The sequence below is a fragment of the Peromyscus maniculatus genome, chromosome 2, assembly GCF_049852395.1.
Source record: "Peromyscus maniculatus bairdii isolate BWxNUB_F1_BW_parent chromosome 2, HU_Pman_BW_mat_3.1, whole genome shotgun sequence".
In the NCBI taxonomy this organism is placed as follows: domain Eukaryota; kingdom Metazoa; phylum Chordata; class Mammalia; order Rodentia; family Cricetidae; genus Peromyscus; species Peromyscus maniculatus.
The window spans coordinates 100,572,507-100,594,305 of NC_134853.1; the positions used below are offsets into that span (position 1 = coordinate 100,572,507).

Below are 21,799 nucleotides of genomic sequence, written 5' to 3' on the forward strand. Positions count from 1 at the left end.
GCTCTCTCTCTCCTCTTTCTATTTTTTGGTTGACTATTCCCCACTGTTTTGCATTGTATCTTTCTTCATCTTAATAATTAAATGAATCATTAATATAGCTTTGATTAAAATTATCTTAGTTTAGAGGCCATTTACAGCTTACATTTTCTCAGAATAAATCTTTCTACATGCTTTAGTTTGTAGATGTAACCAACCATCTTATTGAATAAGAAATACAGAACCAATGCAAAGAAGAAAGCCAAGAGGTCAGAGCTAAGAGCTAAAAACCTTACCTTCCTCTCGTGGTGGTCCTACCTCTCTGAAAGGGAGCTACTTCCTGTGTCTGTCTTTTTTTTATAGAGTTTCTGTTCTGCCTTCTCATTGGTTGTAAACCCAACCACATGACCTCCTAGTCACTGCCTGTCTGTACAGACCTCCCGGTCTTCTATGGTTGGTATTGAGATTAAAGGCGTGTGTCTCCAATGCTGTCTGTATCCTTGAAAACATAGAGATCTACCTAGCTCTGCCTACCAAGTGCTGGGATTAAAGGCGTGCACCACTACCACCCAGCTTTCCTATGGCTTGCTAACAGTTCTGACCCCTGGGCAACTTTGTTTATTAACATACAAATAACATTTTATTACAAACAAAGTATCACCATATTAGTTAGAAAGGAAATCTAAAAATACCTGTGCTTGAAAATATTTTTTTTAACTGGGAGACACAAGTGTTATTAATTGCTGCAAAACTGACCCAGGGTTGGAGAAAAATATTTCAAAAATACTTTTGTGTGTTTCATATAGTTAAGACTTCCAAAAATAAGCCAAGTAGTGATTGTGCATGCCTTTAATCCCAGGACTCAGGAGGCAGAAGCAGGCAGATCTCTGTGAGTTCGAGGCCAACCTGGGCTACAGAGTGAGTTTCAGAGAAGAGAGAGAACTCCTGTCTTGAAACCTGCCCCCCAACAAAGACTTCCAAAAGCAAATTGATAGAATTTAGACACAGTTAAAAGTACAAGTCATAGAAGTTGGTTTAAAAAAGAGAAATACTGAAAATTTCACAGATAGATAAATCTCCAGACAAATACATTAGCATCTGAGGAAATTAGTAATATACAAGTTGTTCAAGTGAGGCAATGATCTTTAATTTTTCCTTGAGAAAATTATAGAGTTCTATTATAATAGATTAGGAATATACAAGAAGATCACCTCAGAAGTGTTGTGTTACTCATCTCCACTTATGCTCTATTATCTAAAATGTTTTGTCATTTCCTTGTTTACACACAGACATGTTAGTATACAATGTTTTTTTATCCTCTACCTTGGCTCTTATGATAATTCTGGGATATTCATGCAGTTGCAATTGTTTCTATTATGTGCTAAATATGTATTCTTCTTTGTATATATCTAAGAAGTTTAGAGCTGTGTCATGCAGCAGTTATGTTTCTAATTTCTAGGAAATCCCATACTGATTTTGATAGATGTTAGATGAAAATACTTTCCTATCCAGTGTATATAAGTTATAAGTTCTTTTTTTTTTTTTTTTTTTTTTTTTTTTTTTTTTTTTGGTTTTTTGAGACAGGGTTTCTCTGTGTAGCTTTGTGCCTTTCCTGGAACTTGCTTTGGAGACCAGGCTGGCCTCGAACTCACAGGGATCTGCCTGCCTCTACCTCCCGAGTGCTGGGATTAAAGGCATGTGCCACCACTGCCCGGCGTAAGTTCTCTTTCCTTTGAGTTACCTCTAACATTAGTTTTCTACTATTCACTTGATGATGATAATTCTTTTTACCATTTGGGAGAATTCCAGTAGTTTTAATTTGCATTTGCATTATACAGATAATGGAAATTCTTTATATAAAAGCATTTCATGCATTTTAAATTATTAAAAAAATTTTGATTATAATTAAATTACATTATTTCTCCTTTCTACCCCAAACACACTCATACATATGTATTCCTAAATATATAAGTACAACCTGCTCCATCTGTATAATGTTTTGTACACACACACACACATGCATGCATATACATATGAACATGCATATGTATATATGTATGTGTGCATATATGTATTATGTTTTCAGGGTTGACCATTTGTTATTGAGGACCTAATTGTTGTGCTCTTATTTCTCAAGCTCTCAGTATTCATTTTTGTGTATACTTCTTTGTTTAGGGTTAAGTTCAACAATAGGGAAATCATGCCTGTTTCTGAAAACCTAGCTAACTGCCCATGAATAGTGAAGACATGGATCTTAAAGAAGAACGTACAATCACCACTCTATTAAACCAGCATAATTGCTAACTATGTTCTAAATATTTGTTTTTATATTCACATTTCATGCATTTTTTACCGTTCATGCTTATTCATTTGGACAACAACAAAAATGCCTATTCATTTTTTGCCCATTTATTATTTATTATTGATCTTTTATATTAAATTTTTGAGAACACTATATTTTATACACTAATTCCCTGCAAAAGAATAGCGTACAAGGGTTTCCTTGCATGGTTTAGGCTGTATTGTCACTCTGTTGATAATTTCTCTCACTGTGAGAAGATTTTAAAATTTGATGCAATCCAAATTGCCAATTTCTGTCACTATTTCTTGGACAGTAAATTCCTCTTCATATACTTGGTCTTTATGTCTGTATCTTAGTGTTTCTATGAAGTTTTCCTTGAGTGCTTCCATGCCATAGGGATTTACATTAAGCCCTAGGGCCTACTTGAGTCCATTTTTGTGCAGAGTGAGTGATGTGTGTCTAGTTATAGTCTGTTAAATGTGATGGTACATAATTAAACCAAACATAAACTACATGATAATCTCATTAGATGGAGAAAAATTGTGTGATGAGAATCTACCACCCTTTATGATAAAATTATTGGACAGACTAGGGATATAAAAGACATATTGTCTTATTTGGCTTGTTCAAATACCATTCTCTTAATTTTTGAAATTTTAAGTCGTTCTGTAGAATTTAGAATCCCCCACATTTAAGTCACTTTGGTGAGATTGAGAGCTGTCATTACAGAGAATGAGTTTCTGATGGATTTCTAAAGTTATAACTTAAAAATATTTTTGTATAGACATTAAGATTAGTAATGCTGTTGTGATGAATATCTCTTTAAATTTTATGTTAAAGGCTTTTCTTCAACACACACACACATACACACACACACACACACACACACACACACACACACACACATATATAGTGATTTTGGATTACTATGAAACATAATACATAAAAATATTGTATATGTAATTATATATATATATACAAATATATATTTTAATTAGATTTGGTATTAGATTTTCCCTGTTATTGTGTTGGTTATTTATATTTTTTTCACACAGTGAATACTAGGCTGGTGCTTATGGAAATAATAGAACTGATTTACTTGGGTAGATCAAACAGAAGTAGTTTTTTAAAGACTATACAGGGTTTACTTCCATGATTACTCTTAATGTCTTATCAACAATATATGGTTTATCCATACACGAGAGTATCCTGTGTTGTAGTCCTACTTAGGTGATGCTGTTGAGGGATAAAATAAATCAACAGTCTTATCCAACTGTGATCACCGTGAATTACAATAATGATCAGCCTGACAAGAAAAGTCTAATGGTTAAAGCATTATCATACATATTATGGGAGTAACCGGCATCTTTCTGGTTGGCTTTTAGCCTTTCTTCACAGGAGAGACTCATCTTTTAGATTGTAAACCTTGCCAACAACCACAGTCTGAGATATAATTTTCTTCAGTGGCATAGTCACTGACCAGTTTAAAATGCACCTGTAAGTAACCTCCCATTCGTGTTCATGACACAACTCTACTCATACCTATTTGATCAGATACATAAAAGTAAATGCTTTGGGAAGGGGACTCGTTTTGAAAAAAAAATGTTTCAGTAAGAAAAGGAAGGAAGATGACACAGGTAAAGAGGTGAGATTGACTAAAATCCACGGCACACATACTAAACTATCTACAAACTTTATTAAAAGTATTCTTTGTGGGCTGGTCATATAGGCCACAGTAGATGTTTACCATTTCTGTTGATCAGCCCCCTTTCCTGTGCTTTTTTTGGAGTGTATACTCTTTGAAACCAGAAAGACTGGTGGATATCACTTCTTTCTTTGTTTTGTACTTGTGATTAAGTGGAAATAATTTTGACCTGAAGATGAAGTAGCTTTGTTTCCCTTCTCTATATTTCAATTTAGTATGGAATTAAAGTTCCTTCTTCCAGAATTTACTCTAGATGGAGAATAGAGTATACTCAGGGCTTATCTGATATTAGGTTTTATGTGAATCAGGGTACTGGGAATTTCTGAGACAAGAAAGCTTAAAAGAAAAGAAGGAAATAAACTAAACCTGGATTAGAAGGAATAATTCCCATACTTTCATTCTTTGATGTCTTTGGATTTCCAAGGCCTTGTCTGGGCATAAATCATCTGAGTCTCATTTATCTGGCTCTCTTTAAGAACTACTGACCAAATCAATGTCTAAAGAGAAAGAGCTCCATGGCCTGCTCTGTCACAGGCCTAGAGCAAACTACATGCAGTTTTCAATGAGGTTTCCTTAGAAGTGTTCCACTAGCACATGGTTAGAGAATAGCAGGAATACCACAGAAGTGTTTTCTGGAAGTTTCTTCATGGTGGGAGAGGGTGAAAATTTAGTCTTCTACTTCATAAAGCAGTAAGTTTTTATTATGGAAGCACATAAATCTTCTCAGTTCCTGAATCACAGTTAGCTCTCACATCAGACTGTGTTTCTGTTCTTCATGTATGCTCCTGTCAATTTACTCCATCTTAGCCACTACCTTTAAGACTTTGCCTTTTAAATGATGAAAACAATGGTTTTTTACCTTGTGTAAACATAATGTAATTTCTTGTGTGTATCTGTGTTGTGTTTCTGCATGTATGTCAATGTATCACTGTGTGTGCATATACGTGTGTGTCTAAATAATTGTGTGTGTGTGTGTGAAACAACTAGTTTTAAATTTTTCTATTTATTTTGCTCTGTTGAAATCATCTTGCTTATTTAGAATTGTACTCACATGTTTAAAAATAAATCAATTTGCTTTTAACTGGATCACAATAAGTTTATATGTTTGTGAAGTAAAAATATAGTTTTCCATCATACATGTATTGAGTTGTGGTTAAATAAGATCCGTTATCACTGCTTTTTACCTAAAATGAAGTATATTAGTTTCTTATTATAAATAAGAATGCTCTTTTCTAAGTATTTTAAACTATTAAACCTGATGTGCCTTAGAATACTAAAACATTCCACCCTAACTGAGGGGTAGTTTTAAGCTCATGTCTTCTGTGGAAGGAACAGCCAGCTTTCTTCAAGTGTCTTTCTTGCAGAAGGTCCACCATGCTGTAATGGATGGTCTCAGAACAAGGAGTTTATAAACAGTGCAAATTAAAGTGATAGGTTATAAAATTGAGGGAGAGATGGAAAAAGAGAGAATGTAGAGAGAGAGAGGGTGAATTGGAGAGAGAAAACAGAATTGGGAGATAGGGAGGTTGGTTTGCATCTGGGTGAGTTAAGGATATATATATATCAGAAGACTAAAAAATAGCAAATAGATATGTGAAAAAAATGTGGGCCACATAGATGTTTTTGCGATTTATGGCACTTGCTGCCAAGCCTGATGCTATCAGTTTAATTCCTGGGATTCACATGGTGGAAGGAGAGAAAACAGTTCCAAGAGTTGTACTTAAACCTCCACAGAGATGAGTACACACACACACACACACACACACACACACACACACACACACACACACACACAGCCAAAATGAAAGTATTAACCATCAAACAAATGCAAGTTAAATTCACAGTGTGATTCTTACTTCCCAAATTAGAATAGAAATAGTAAAAATATGCTGGTCAAGATGCAGAAAAACATAAATTTTTATGCATCATTGGTTGAAGTATAGAAGTTCCTAAAACAACTAAAATTTGAATTTTCATGTGATCTAGAAACTCCAGTGCTATGCACCTTAGCAAAGGAAGTGAAAGATATCTATGGTCTATTGTTGAACATACAGCATAGCCAAAGGGTGTATAGCTAACGTAAATAGGCATCACCAAATAAACAGGTAATTGAATTATACCAAGACTTAATAAAATACTCTCAGCCATAAAAATTATATCTGGTAATTGCCACAACATACATGGAGGCTGTAGATAAAATATGTCAGGTATTGCCACACACTCATTATCTCATGCATGTGTAACTTATCACTGCTTTTGTATCTGAAAAGTTTAGAATAAAATGTTGATCGTTCACATTATTCAAATTGAAAGCTTTTTCCTAATGTGCTAATATTAAATGTGACATAAGAATACTTGGGTTTTATCTATTCTCCTGTCTCTCTGTCGTTTGCTTTTTCTCTAGAATACATTTATTTATTTATTTATTTATTTATCTATTTATCTATCTATTTATTTATTTATTCCTTCATTTATTTACTGTATTGGGGGTGGGTACAGATACCACAGTGTACATACAATGTATGAAAACAACTTGAGAGAATGGGCTCTTTCCTTCCACCATGCGAGTTCCAGGGATTAAACTCCCATCATCTGGCTTGGCAACAAGCACCTTTTATACATCAAGCTATTTAGCTGGTCCCATATTGGAAACTTTTTAAATAATTTTTGTCTGTGACATTCAATGAGACTTTGCTTTCTTGTGAATACGACAATGTGCAAAACAACTTGCATTTTGTGGTTACCTGTGATCATTTCTTTTGTTTTTATTTTATTTTTAACCATAGATTCTGTTATCATACAATATAATATGAGTACAATTTTCTCTCCCCCTACTCCACCCACTTCCTCTTCAACTTCTCTCTCATCTAAATACACTCCATTTCAATCTCATTAGAAAAGAACAGGTTCCTAAAAGGCAACAACACAACATCACAAAATAAAATATAATAAGATAAAATGAAAACAATCCTATTGAAGTTTGAAAAGACCAGCCAACCGAAAAAATAAAAGATCCTAGGCACAAAAATCAGAAACCCACTCGTTTGCACATTCAGGAGTCTCATAAAAGTACTAACTGAGAGGTATAGTATATACATCCAGAGGAACTGGTGCAGACTCATGTAGGCCCTGTGGTTGCTGCCTCAGTCTCTGTGAGTTCATATGAGTTTTGCTCAGTTGTCTTAGAAAGCCTTGTCCTGCTAATGTCCTCCATCCCCTCTGTCTCCCCCACTTTTGATTCCTCTTCTGAAGGGTTCCCTGAGGTCTGATGAACAGGATTTGATGAAGACATCCCATGCAGAGCAGTATTTTAAAAGCACTCTCTCTCTCTCTCTCTCTCTCTCTCTCTCTCTCTCTCTCTCTCTCTCTCTCTCTCTCTCTCTCCCTCCCTTTATCTCTCTATGCATAATGACTGGCTGTGGGTCTCTGTATTTGTTCCAGTCTGCTCAGGATAAATCCTCTCTGATGGTGACTGAATGAGGAATGAATCTATGAATATAGCAAAATATCATTAGGTCATTAGGAGTCATGTTATTATTACTTTTATCTTTTTAGATCAGTAATATTTGGTTTTATACTAGGTCTCTGGGATATCTAGTCTTTGGTTCTTCATCATCCAGGCAGTTTCCAGTATGGTTTCAATCTCATGGAGTAGACATTAAATCAAATCAGACATCAGGTATTTACTCCAACAAGGTTTATGCCACCATTGTCCTTGCAAATTTTACAGGGAGGAAAGGTTATAAATCAAAGGTTTTGTTTGAGTTGGTGTTTACTGCTGTTCTGTGTCACAGATGCTAGAACATGGTGGGGAAGGTTCTGTGTAGGCACCAGTTCAACAACTCCTTATTCAATGAGTTGTGTGGGTGTTTTCTTCAGTGACAGAATCTTTCTGTCAGCTTGTGGAGAGTTACATATTATCTTGTCAATAGTTTGGATTATTTGGTGATTTCTTTGGGACACTTTCAACCAAAAACTTTATTGGACAAAATGTATTCCTGACACTGGAAGCTTAATTTGTTTATGGCAAGAGATGGCTAGTAGGGGTTCTGCCTCCCTCAATTTAGAGGCTTCATTAGGATCACCTTCATATATCAAGGGTAGTTCCCAAAGCACTGGGTTTCCATAAGGCCTCTCAAATGTCCTTCAATTATTCCTGTCTCCCTCTCATTCCCTCTCTCAATCATATTACCTTCCCCCTTCCTCTCTGATCCTCCAAATATTGTGCCTCCTCCCCAACTCTAATCTACACCCCCCCCCAAAATCTATTCTATTTCCCTCTTCCAAAGATTTCCATATATCTCCTTCCCTTTGTCCCCTCCTAACCTCTCTGGGTCTATGAATTTTAGTTTGGTTACCATTTATTTAATGGCTAATATCCAGATATAAGTGAATACATACCATATTTATCTATCTAGGTCTTGGTTAATTCACTCAGAATGAATTTTTCTACTTCCATTAATATCCCTACAAATTTCATGATTTTCAATTCAAGCAAGGTGTGGGGCACTTGCTGGTGGTTCAGCCTCTTTTCTCTCTACACATTTTATATGCAATTAGCTTGAATACATCAAAAGGCAGTTTAATTTTTGCTGCAATCATCAAATATTTAGAAGTCTCATTATTCAAAGTAACTTACACTTTCACTACTTTCTCTTTTCTTTGGGCTCCAGGTTTTGTTTTGCTATTTTCTTTTGTGAATGGAAGAGTTTCAGCTATTGTATAAATAACCAAAACATTTGACATGATGTCAATTTTAATATGACAGAAAGCTTTGGTTGATTTTACCATGATTTAGTAACCCAAGAGCAAAGTTAAAAATTTTTTTTTCCAAAATCCAAGTATTTTTCTTCTAAATATTAGATATTTGAATGAGCACAAAGTATCTGACTTTTACCTTTTGTACTTTTTTATACACAAGCCTTTGTGCCTTTGATAATCACTGGATATAGATTGAGAGTCTATGTGTGATGTTAGATATTTTATTCTAGGCTTAAACCTTTGTTTCTTGGTCTTGTGAATTCTTCCATTATTCATTCCTACTTCATCCATGCACTAGTTCAATTAGTTCACAAAAGATATTTTCTCATCATGGTTTGTGTTTAACTTTTGACACATTTCATCAATGACAGAACAGGCTGGAATTTAACTGCTTTTAAAAACAAAACAAAATTGTCATCCCGTTGGAGGAGTTTTCCTTTATTGGACTAGCTGATTTACACCTTCTTGAGATAAAATCTATAATTTATTTTTATGAAACACAGGGTAAATTTGTTCCCTAAGTTCCAATTTTAATTTTTTTATAATGAAAAGTTTTTTATTTCAATTTTATGTATGTGTCATATTTTTAATATATGGTCTATGCCAAATAAGTGACTTTAAATACTCCAAACATATGAATCTTAGAACTCTATAATTTGAAAATTGAGATTGAGCTCAGACAAATGTTTTATTTTCTTTCCTTGTCACATATAATCATATAATGACATAGATGTTGGCCCTGGGGTTCTTTGGCTGTCCTCTATTTTCTTCTATCCCTCCTCATCCAGCCAGAAAGAACACCTCCTATATATCATGCCAGGATCATAGGATGAAAACCACAAACACAAGTGTCATTTGGTTTGTGTTCTATAAACAACTGTAATCAAACACAAAAGTAAAATTAAAAGGAGAGGGAATAGGTTACAATCATATAAAATATACCCGTCAGCCTACAAGTGAACTCAAATTCCTCTTCTCTAAGGTAACTTCCCAATATATCTGAGAAAGCAGGAAAATTCTATGATTCCTTCATAAAAGTCCTTCAGTTTGCTCATTCCCCTAAGGAGCTCAGTGTAAGCTCTCAGATCAGGCTATTAAGATTACCTTAACTGTAGTCCAGGACAAACGTATTTGCAGGAATTACCAAGATTCCATGTAGCAAGCTATCAATGAGAATTTGGAACTTTGTGTTGTATTTAGCAACCATGTTTATACAAGTTATTTGTGAGATTTTCTTAGTCATCTGTTGTGGGATAATGCTCTTGTACACTGGTTTAATAAAACTCTGATCGGCCAGTAGCCAGGCAGGAAGTATAGGTGGGGCAAGCAGTTTTGGTGAATTCTGGGAAGAGGAAGGGTGGAGTTAGGAGTCACCAGCCAGATACAGATGAAGCAAGATGACAAGGCAGAAATGAGAAAAGGTACCAAGACACATAGATAAGAATTATGGGCTAATTTACCTATAAGAGCTAGTCAATAATCAGCCAGAGTTAATGGCCCAGCAGTTATATTTAGCCTCTGTGTGTTTACTTGGGACCAAGTGGCTGTGGGATGAGAGAATTATCATGAAAACAGGGCTGGGCAGAACCAGAGAAACCTTCTGACTACAGTCATCTCCATGAGCATCACAATCATAGGTCAGTAGACAAAATTTTGTATTTATAGCTGATAGAATCATTCTTCTTACACCAAGACTATAAGGATGTCCAAACTCTGTTTTGACTTTTGTTTACAAACTCTCTTGAATAAGACCATCCATCTAGGATATCAACCTTTTTACAAACCAAATAATTTTGCATACTTTCATTCTGAATATGACATTAACACTTCTCTTGTTTTTATAATAATTATTTCTTTTTTCAACCAAATAAAATGACCCCCTAAATTTTAGGCATGCCATAAAAGCAAGATAAACTGATAATGCTGAGTAAATCTTCTCAGAATTTTACTGCTACTGTTATACACACACACACACACACACACACACACACACACACACACACACACACACGTTATTGTGAAATTTGATCCATGTACATAATATGTTTCTTTTTTTATCATCCTACTTTTTTACAGTTTTTTTTTTTACATACCAACCACAGATGCCCCTCTCTTTTTTCATCCTGCTGCTCCCAGCCATTCCCCAACCTACGCCCATCCCCTCCTCCTAAATGGTAAGGGCTTCCACGGAGAGTCAGCAAATCCTGGTACATTCAGTTGAGGCAGGACCAAGCCTCTCCCTTCTGCATCAAGGGTAAACAAGGTTCCAACCATAGGTAATGAGCTCCAGAAAGCCAGCTCATGCACCAGGGATAGATTCGGATCCTACTACCAAGGGCCACTCAAACAGACCAAGCTACACAACTGTCTCCTATATGCAGAGAGTCTAGTACAGTCCCATGCAAGTTCCACAGCTGTTGATCTAAAGTCCATGAGTTCCAATGAGCTTGGTTTAGTTGTCTCTGTAGATTTCCCCAAGACCTTGACCCTACCCTGCTCATATACTGCCTTTTCCCTCTCTTCACCTGGTCTCCCGGAGCTTGGCCTGGTGCATGGCTGTGGATTTTGCATCTGCTTCCATCAGTTACTGGATGAAGGCTCTATGGTGACAGAGTATTCACCAGTCTGATTACTGGGGTAGGCCAGTTTCAGCACCCTCTCCACTATTGCTAGTAGTTTAATCTGGGTCGTCCTTGTGAATTCCTGGGAATTTCCCTAGCACAGGTTTCTCTCTTACTTCATAATGGCTCCCTCTATCAAGATATCTCTTTCATAACTCTCCCCTCCCACCCTCCCCACACCATCCTGTTGCCTCATGGTCTCATCCCCCATCCTCTCCTTCTATTGCCCCCCCCCCCCCGCATTGTACCCAGTTTACTTATGGAGAGCTCATCTGTTTCCCCTTCCCAAGGTAATTCATGTGTCCCTCTTAGGGACATCGTTGTTTCCTAGCTTCTCTGGAGTCTGAGGGTTGTGGTCTGATTATCCTTTGCTTTATATTTATATCCATTTAGGAGTGAGTAAATACCATGCTTGTCTTACTTAGTCTGGGTTACCTCACTCAGGATGATATTTTCTAGTTCCATCCATTTGCCTGCAAATTTCATGATGCCATTTGTTTTTCAGCTGAGTAGTACTCTATTGCATATATGTACCACATTTACTTTATCCATTCTTTGGTTGAGGGACATCTAGGTTGTTTCCAGGTTCTGGCTATTATTAATAATGCTGCTATGAACATAGTTGAGTAAGTGTCCTTGACTACACTATTCTCAACCACATTCTCTCTTTCATTTCCTGTACTATCTTCCTGTGTGTCAAACTGATAGTTACTGATGCAGATGAAATTTGCCCTCAGTGTAGGAACCTTCACCTTCATCTACTTTACACAAAGATCAATTACGTGTTTTTCTATGTCTCAGTCCTCTTTTTCAGTCTATTTATCTTATGGAAACGAGATTTTTTTGTCACCTTTTAATTGACAGTGACTCTTAACACATTTCTCTAGTACCCTACATAATCTCATCAAATACTCCTGTCCAGTTCATTTCTTCACAAAAATATGAAGAAAAATTAACCACCAACTATAAACTGAATGTGATGAACTAGTTTCTTTTAACATTTCTCACTAAACTATAACTTGATAAAGGAGTTGCTGCTCACCCAGTCCAAAATGACTGGATTCTCCATATATATATAAAATGCAACACATCAGAGAGTTCACATCCTTGGTTCAAATGCTGAAAAGACAACTCAACTCTGATGGTAGTGCTACGTCAACAAAGATGGAGCACAGATTTCCTAACAGTCAACCCAAATGGGTTCTAGAAAGTGCTTTGAAAATAGTATAGCCATTCTGACAAGCCCAGACAAGAACAGAAGAACCTTAAAAGCATCATAAAATATTGATGGCAGTGTAGAAGAGGGCAAAACATTGGGCTCAGACTGGTTTAAATGAAAGTGAAATATTTATTTTAATTCCTTCCTAGAACTTATCATTTCCTTGTTCTTTGTTTTTCTGGCCTTCTGATCATGTCTCTTCAGATCCCTTGTATTCTTTATAAAGCAAATATCTCCAAGTCTTCCAACATGAGTACACAAAATTTCAGCCTCCTGAATTTTGACAAAGAAGCCAAAAACATAGAATAGAAAAAAAGCTGGAATCTTTACTGTGCTGTGGCAGTTTGATGTTCACATGCACAAGATTGAAATTGGTCCCATAGCTATCATTATGCAGAAATTTCAATGACAAATGGACCAAGGACCTCAATTTCAATCTATAAATGCTAAAACAGGTAGTAGAAAAATATAGGTTGTAACCTACAAGATGTAGGTTCAAATATGACATTGTGTGTTGAATTTCATTGTCTTGGGAGTTAAGACCAGCATTTGACAAATGGGACCTCATAGAAATATTATTTTTATTTTTTTCCTTTTATTTTATTTTACAGTACCATTCAGTTCTACATATCAGCCATGGATCCCCTAGTTCTCCCCCTTCATGCCCCCCTCCCCTCCCCCCAGCTCACTCCACCATTCCCCCCTCCTCCAGGGCAAAGCCTCCCCCAAGGACTGAGATCGACCTGGTAGACTCAGTCCAGGCAGTTCCAGTCCCTTCCTCCCAGACTGAGCCAAGCGTCCCTGCATAAGTCCCAGGTTTCAAACAGCCAACTCAAGCAATGAACACAGGACCTGGTACCACTGCCTAGATGCCTCCCAAACAGATCAAGCCAATCAACTGCCCCACCTATTCAGAAGGCCTGATCCAGTTGGGGACACCTCAGCCTTTGGTTTATAGTTCATGTGTTTCCATTCGTTTGGCTGTTTGTCCCTGTGCTTTATCCAACCTTTGTTTCAATAATTCTCACTCATATAAACCCTCCTCTTTCTCGCTAATTAGACGCCGGGTGCTCCAACCCGGGGCCTAGCTGTGGATCTCTGCATCCAGATTCCTCAGTCCTTGGATGGGGTTTATGGCACAACTTTTAGGCTATCCCATCACCAGAGCAGGTCAGTTCTGGCTCTTTCTCAACCATTGCCAGAAGTCTATTGTGGGGGTATCTTTGTGGATTTCTGTGGGCCTCTTTAGCACTGTTTCTTCCTTTTCTCATGTGGTCTTCATTTACCATGGTCTCCTACTCCTTGTTCTCCCTCTCTGTTCTTGATCCAGCTGGGATCTCCAGCTCTCTTTCCCTCTACCGTCGCCCTTCATTGATCCCACTCATGTCCAGATTGTTCATGTAGATCTCAGCCATTTCTCTGTCATTGGGCGATCCTCGTGTCTTTCTTGGGGTCTTGTTTTCCAGGTAGCATCCCTGGTGATGTGAGTAGCAGTCCAGTCATCCTTGTCCCACCTCTAGTATCCTCCTATGAGTGAGTACATACCGTATTTGTCTTTCTGAGTAGGTTACCTCACTCAGGATGATTTTTGCTAGATCCATCCATTTGCCTGCACACCTCATGATGTCATTGTTTTTCTCTGCTGAGTAGTATTCCAGGGGATCCCTGCAGGTGGGGCTAGAAGGGGACCTGCCCGGTGGACAGAACCTGAGGCCAAGTTGGACAGGTCTTCCCGGAGTGGCTGGTGCCCAGGGATGGGGTCCGGGTTGGGCCCTGATACTCACCTCTGGTCCAGAAGAGAAGTCGGGGGCAGGATGGGAGCTGGGGGCCGGTCTCTAAGTCTCAGGAGGTGGCTGGGGTATCGGGCCGATGGGCATGGGGGCAGGGCGTGGAGATTGCAGGGGCTGCTGTAGCAGGAATCTTAAAAGTTCTTATTAATAAAATCAAACCCGAGGCCAGTTATTGGGGTCAATGCTGGTAGATCAGAAAGACAGAACAAACCACAGCTAACCTCACCGGGCCAACTTCTCAGCTGGTCCTGTTTCCTCAGACTGGAAGCTTCTGTGTCCTCATCCAGAATGAATCTCAGCTGAACTGCTGCTCGAAAGCCTGAAGCTTAACCAGCCACATGCTTAACCAGCCAAATGCTGCTAGTTTCTGGTCCTCATGCCTTATATATCTTTCTGCTTTCTACCACCACTCTCTGGGATTAAAGGCGTGTGTCACCATGCTTGGCTGTTTCCAATGTGGCCTTGAACTCACAGAGATCCAGAGGGATTTCTGTCTTTGGAATGCTAGGATTAAAGGAGTGTGCTATCACTGCCTACCTAGTGGCTTTTCTGTTCTCTGACCCCAGATAAGTTTATTAAGGTACACGATATTTTGGGGAACACAATACCACCACAGGCTGCCAGAGGGGTCTTGGAAAGGGGGATCCCTACCGGTGGGACTAGAAGGGGACCTGCCCGGTGGCCAGGACCTGGGGCCAAGTTGGGCAGGTCTTCCCGGAGTGGCTGGTGCCTAGGGATGGGGTCCGGGTTGGGCCTGGATACTTACCTCTGGTCCAGAAGGGAAGTCGAGAGCAGGATGGGAGCTGGGGGCCAGTCTCTAAGTCTCAGGAGGTGGCTGGGGTCTCGGGCAGATGGGCGTGGGGGCAGGGTGCGGAGATTGCAGGGGCTGCCGGCGAGGCGGGGGCTTGGAAAAGGGGATCCCTCCCGGTGGGGCTAGAAGGGGACCTGCTCGGTGGTCAGAACCTGGGGCCAAGTTGGGCAGGTCTTCCCAGAGTGGCTGGTGCCCAGGGATGGGGTCCGGGTTGGGCTCAGATACTCACCTGTGGTCCAGAAGGGGATATGCTGAATTTCTTAAGTCAAGAAACCAACTGATAAGAAAAGTTGATGAGGATGTGTGGAAAGGAAAAACCTCATTCACTGTTGTTAGAGTTGCAAACTTGTGCAGACACTATGTGAATCATTGAAGATAGTTTTTAAAAAGCTCCCCCAAAATAGTTCTTTCATACAACCCAGATGCACCACTCCTTGATGTGTATCAAAGGACTATATATCCTACTTGTTCATCAGGCTTCATTTCCATTTTATTCACAATAGCTAAGAAACATAAGTAGCCTATGTGTCTATCAATTGGCACATGGATAAATAAAATCTGAAATGTCTACACAATTGAAATCTTGCCATTGTTTTGGGGGGAGACAGAAATTGGAAACCTCAATTTGGGTTGTTGGTCAACAGTGTTGAGCATTTATAATTGCCCTTGCTTGCCTACCAGGAGTTTAAGGTAAGAGCATGATGTTGAAGACACCACACACTTTGGACAAAGTATTTGGAAAAATTGATCTGGGTCTGATATGGAAGCTTCATTCCTGAGGACTAAACTTCATAGTATCAGAATTTGCAAGCTGCCAAGCAATACTTCTACCCAGCTGTAAGCCTATGAACCACAATAATGGTAAGGATGGCAAGGTAGACTCAATATTGTAGCAGTGCCATTTTATCTTATGGATGTAACCAACACTTGCCTAATTGTACTTCAGAAACGCACAATAGAAAAGAATTCATGTCTAGTCATATAAATGTAGATATCTACCCAAGACTGGATGGATCATAACCTAGGGGAGAATCTACTTCTGCTATTTTCCTAAGTTAATAAAATTTCTACCAATAATCTAAATACTTATTCCTAGAATCTTAGATTAGTCCAGCTATCACACAGTTCCACAAGTGATCAAAATACAAAGAATCAGTAACCATGCTTTGCTCAACTCCAATTGGTACTTCTACAATATAGCCCTTATACCCAAGACTCAGATTACATCCTAGAAGAGTGAGCAGAATGATTGTATGACCCACAGGACCAGGACACCTTGCCAGGCAGTTGTCATCAACACATGACAGTGATGCTATACCAAGACTAACATAATAACAATAACAATTGATGTGCCAGTGTGAATGAGAAATTTCACCCCTAGATAAAGGAACAACAAGCAATCAATGATCCTGAGAAGAAGAGAATCATTTCCCCCACCCTGGGACAAGCCCCTGATAGGTTATCCAACCCAAAACATTCATTATTGACGACATGTGCTATTATTTATGCTAAATATATTCAGATGCTTATGTGTTTGCATACATTATACACGTGTACATGAAATAACTATAAAATAAATCATGGACTTGAGAGGGAGATAGAGGGTTGAAGAAAGTGTTGGGGTGAGAGAGAGAAAAGAAATGGTGTAAAAATACTCAAGAATATAAAAACTTTAAATTAAAATAATAATAAAGAAAAAATTAACTGTATTAGAGATCACAAAGAACCAAACAATATTACTGCTAGCACTACAATTACTCCTCTCTGCTTTAAGTGTGCCTTTCTTTGATTTTCGTCAGTGTGGAAATGTACCATGTCCACCATGTAACATCTGTCCCAGTGTTTTCTATGCCATTAAAACATAAGTGAGGAGGATTCAGCTCTCTTGCTTACTTCTTGAAAACAGTCTTGTACCTACCCTGAAAAAATTTTTTGCAGCAGAAGGACAAATGCCTTTTATATGACTTCTAGAAACTGGCTGATAGTTCCATTCAACCCAGTATAAACCCCAGATCCTTATAGGAGGGGATCAACATTGTCATGCTGTCTTGGTCCCTATGTGATTATGGAAGGCAAATGAAATCTTTGACATGTTTTGGCAAAACTTTGGTTCTTTTCAACTTGTAACCAGTTTCTGCCTAACATTTCTAATGTAGTCCTATCTAGGTGAAAAGGTGCTTTTTTCATATAACTAGGAAACCTAACACAAAAGGGCACATTCTGATTTGTAATAAAGTGCCATTGGGATGTTTGCCTTGGTATTTGGAGAGATATGGCCATGTTAATCACTAGTTAGTACTTCTATTTGAACTGTGGAGTGTTTATCAGTAAGTGCTTCTCTTTTGGATCAATCCAGGATTTTCTTCTGATCCCTGTGGCAGTTAACGTAACTGAAATATCACAACTCAGAGGTGCTATGCTGGCTAAGCTGTTGAAAGGCTTTGTTTCTCTATTAATATTTACTTTGTAGATTGCCATCTCAGTATCCGTGGTGGTGTAACTAGCAACAAGGGCAGTGCTGTGTCACTGTGCATCTTGGATAGTTTGTTAATTTTAAATGGAAGCTACAGAAACTTTTTTCAGTATATTATAAACACGGAGCCAAGAATGTGCGTTCCAAATGATGCCTTACATATTCTGCCTCTAGTATACTAACAGATCACTTCCCAAACTGAGTTCTAATAAATACAGAAATAAGAATGTCATATATATATATATATATATATATATATATATATATATATATATATATAACTGAGGCAGGTAAGAAAATGGGCCCAAGCAGTTCTGCACATAGTCTAATTTGGAAGAATTTATTTTTCAAATGCCAAAGGTTACTGGAATCCTCCCATAAATAACATATTTTTAGTCTTTTTAAAATCTAAATTTATAATTGGTTATCTAAGATAAAGAAAGCCCTAATACCTCCCCTACATTTTTTCACAACAAATGAAAATAATGATCTTATGATCTCAGAAGACATTTTGTTTAGTGCCAGTGAGATTTATTTTTTTAATAGGCTGGTAAGCTACAAGCTAATTGTTGTCTCTATTTTGCACATACAAATTGGAAGCTTACTTTAAAATTTATGATTAAGTGTGTATTCTCTGTTTCATGGAAACCTCTCCTGATTTATTTCTCTTTCATATAACTGTGGAGAAAGGCATTTTATACATATTACTTAAGTTAATATTAGACTATTAATAACTTTGAATAAAGTTTATTTATACCTACCTATTTTTATCTAGTTCATTGTCTTCATTTTCTCTTTTTAGTTAACTTTACTAGAGTCTTAATATAGAATTTTCTCAGAAAATTTATATCTAAGATATGCATTGTTTAAACACATTCTTCTTTCTTCCCACTTAACCACCTCTCATTTGTCTCCAACTCTTGCAGGATTACCTTTAACCTTATAAATCTCTTCCCCTTTATTTATCATATTCTTTGTTTGTTTTGTGTTCCAGAGTTTTCATAGGTCCATCTGTGTGATCAGGGGTGTGCACCTAACCATTAGAGCCTCAATGACTCACCAGATGGTACACAGTTACACACTGCCCACCCATCTCCCAGTATTTCTTAGTTACCAGTAGTTCAGCATTAAAGTGGTAAGATGCAGTGAGCCACAGCTTAATCCAATCAATCCTGAATGTTGCATAGGCCCAATTTTGCATAAGGCCACTGCAAGCTGGCATCACTGTTGGGAGCTCATGTTGACCTTGGCTTAGTCATGTTTGGAAGATGGCATTTCATAGCCCTTCTTCCTATCTTTTGGAGCTTACATTCCTTCTACCTCATCTTCCCAAAATATTCCCTTGGCCTAAAGAGTGTCTTCTTCAGGGCTGTTCCCTTAACCACACTTTTATTTTCTCATTTTATTTATTGTATAAGTTTTTTTTCATATGATATATTCTGATTATGGTTTCCCCTTCCCCCAAGTCCTTGAAGATACTCCCCAGTTTTCCTTTCATCTAAATCCACACCCTTTCTCTGTCTTTCCTTTGAAAACTAAGGTCATCTAAAGAATAAAAATAAAATAAGATAAAACCAAAACAATCAAGTTGGAATAGGATAAAACAAACAGAAGAAAAAGAGACAAGGAAAACCATAAAAATCATATAGACTCAGAGACACACATGTTAGCAACACAGGAATGTCTGAAAAACAAGCAAAAAGAAGCCATAATATAGACACAAAGGACCTGTATGGTTACTAAAAACATAATAATAAAAGATTATGACAAAATAAGAGAGAAACAACCTTCAGTGACACCATTTAGTTCATTTTCTGTTGGCCATTTAGTACTAGGCATGGGGCCAGTGAGTCTCCATTGGAGAAAAATGGTGTTTTGTTTGCAAGTGGGTATCAGCTGAAGGTAGATTCTAGGTTAGAAATGGAGGCATATGTATACTTCATTCAGTACTGGGACCCCATCTGGGGCTGACCTATGAATACATGCTACCTCAGTCCCTGTGAGTTCATATGCATGTTGGTATTGCTGTATTTAGAAAGCCTTGTTTCCATGGTCTCCATCCCTGCCTGCTCTTACATTTTTTTTTCTGTTTCCTTTTCTTCTGTGTTATATAAGCTGTGAGGACAGGAATTGGTTAAAGAGATCTCATTTAGGATTGAGTGTTCCTAGTTGTCTCATTTTCTGCACACTGTTTACTTGTAATTTTCTGTATTTGTTCCTATATGCTGCAGGAGGAAGCATCTTTGATGATGGCTGAGACATGCATTGATGCATGACTATAGTTGTATATCATTAAGAACAATTTTATTCTTATGGTCTTTTAGCAGAACAGTGGTATTTGGTTTTGTCCTAGTGCCCTGGGCTATCCAGTCTCAGGTCCTTTGTCATCCAGGCAATGTTGGGATTGGGTTTCCTCTCATAGAGTGGACATCAAATCCAATCAGATACTGGTTAGTGACTCCCACAAGCTTTGTGCCACTACTGCACTATCACTTCTTACAGGCATGACATTATTGTAGATTCAAGGATTTGTAGCTGGCTTGGTGTTTCCTTTTTTTCCTTTGGTACTATGTAGAGTACCTTCCAGTACCATAAACACTAGTCCATAGCAGTGAAGGGTCAAGAAGGGTACCAGCTCAACTTCTATGTGTTCAGTGAGCTGTTTAGGTACTATATTTAGCAATAGAGTCCTATCAATTGGTGATAAGCAATCAAAGGCCTTGACAACAGCATGGCTTCTTTCATGGGTTCCGTATGGCAAACAACTTGCTTGGATATAACCTATTCCTTGAACTGGGATCTTCATTTGGTGATATGAAATTTCCAGCTGAAGATCTACCTCCCCCATTATTTCGTGATTCCACTCAGATCATCTTCATATGTATGTATTTTAGGAAGCATCTACTATATTAGGTTTCCATATGAACCCTCAGTTTTAGGTGCCCATCCCTGTATTCTCTCTCTTTACCTATTCTTCCTTCTCCCTCCCTATTTGATCCTCCCATTCCAGTCCCTACATTCCCCCATAACAATCTGTTCTATTTACCTTTCCAAGGGAGATGCATCCCTAGCTCCTTATCCCTTAATCTATCCCTAACCTCTGTAATTATAATGATTGTAGGTTGCTTATTGAAGACTTAACAGCTAACATCTACATATGAGAAAATATATACCATATTTTTCTTTCTGGGTTTGGATTGCCTCACTAAGAATGATTTTTTTCCTTGCTCTATCTACTTACCTGCACTTTTCATGATTTTTATCAACTAAATAATACTCCATTGTCTAAAAATATGTAAGATTTAAAATTTCATAAAGTCTTATGTATTAATCACCGTTCATAGTGCCTGTGATATCAGTATTCTATTCCTTTGGCATGGAGTTCAAAATTATTCTCTATTTTCTTTTCTACCAGATTCAATATATTTGGATTTATGCTGTGGTCATCGATGCATTTGGAGTTGAGTTTTGTGAGTGGAGGTAATATGAGTCTATACACATTCTCCTACATACAGGCATCCAGTTTGACAACCACCATTTATTAAAGATGTCTTTTTAAAAGTAAATATCTCTGGCTTCTTTATATAAAAACATCAAGAGTCCATAGGTATATAGACTTATGTCTAGGTCGTCAATTTTGTTCCATTGATCAACATGTCAGGTTTTGTGACAATACTCTGCTCTTTTTCATACTATCGTTCTGTAGTACTATTTGAGATTGATGATGGTGATTACCTATAGCCATTTTTTTTTTTTAGTCTTCTTAAGACTTATTTTTTTAGTCTTCTTTTAGGTATCCTGGGTTTCGGCTCAGCCTTTAAAGACTAAGTTCACAAAAACAACAACAAAAGACAGAAGGTCTGTCATCTGAACTGTACTAATCTTTCTAAACCTACCTTAAACCAATATTATTTATTGAATAATCAACATTCTATCCTGCTCCTTACTTTTTGTATATAACAATGTAATTGCATTTTCTTCTCTTCTGTGTCTTCACAGTAGCATATTTTTATATTTTTTGTATATAAATGACATTAAGATAGGATTTCAATGTTTTGCATATTTTATTTCACTTAACTAAAGTGAACCTCTTTGAGTGGCAGGAAAGAACTTATCACTAGAATTGTTCTCTTTGCTACCA

General features: G+C 37.6%; 1 long non-coding RNA gene across 1 annotated transcript; it reads left to right on the forward strand.

Moving 5' to 3' along the window:
- Window positions 1–13,701: 13,701 nt before the first annotated feature.
- Window positions 13,702–21,215, forward strand: LOC143271663 (uncharacterized). The gene is made up of 2 exons (XR_013048869.1): window positions 13,702–13,754; window positions 21,074–21,215. It is a non-coding gene; the product is annotated as an uncharacterized LOC143271663 (long non-coding RNA).
- The last annotated feature ends 584 nt before the right edge of the window (window positions 21,216–21,799 follow it).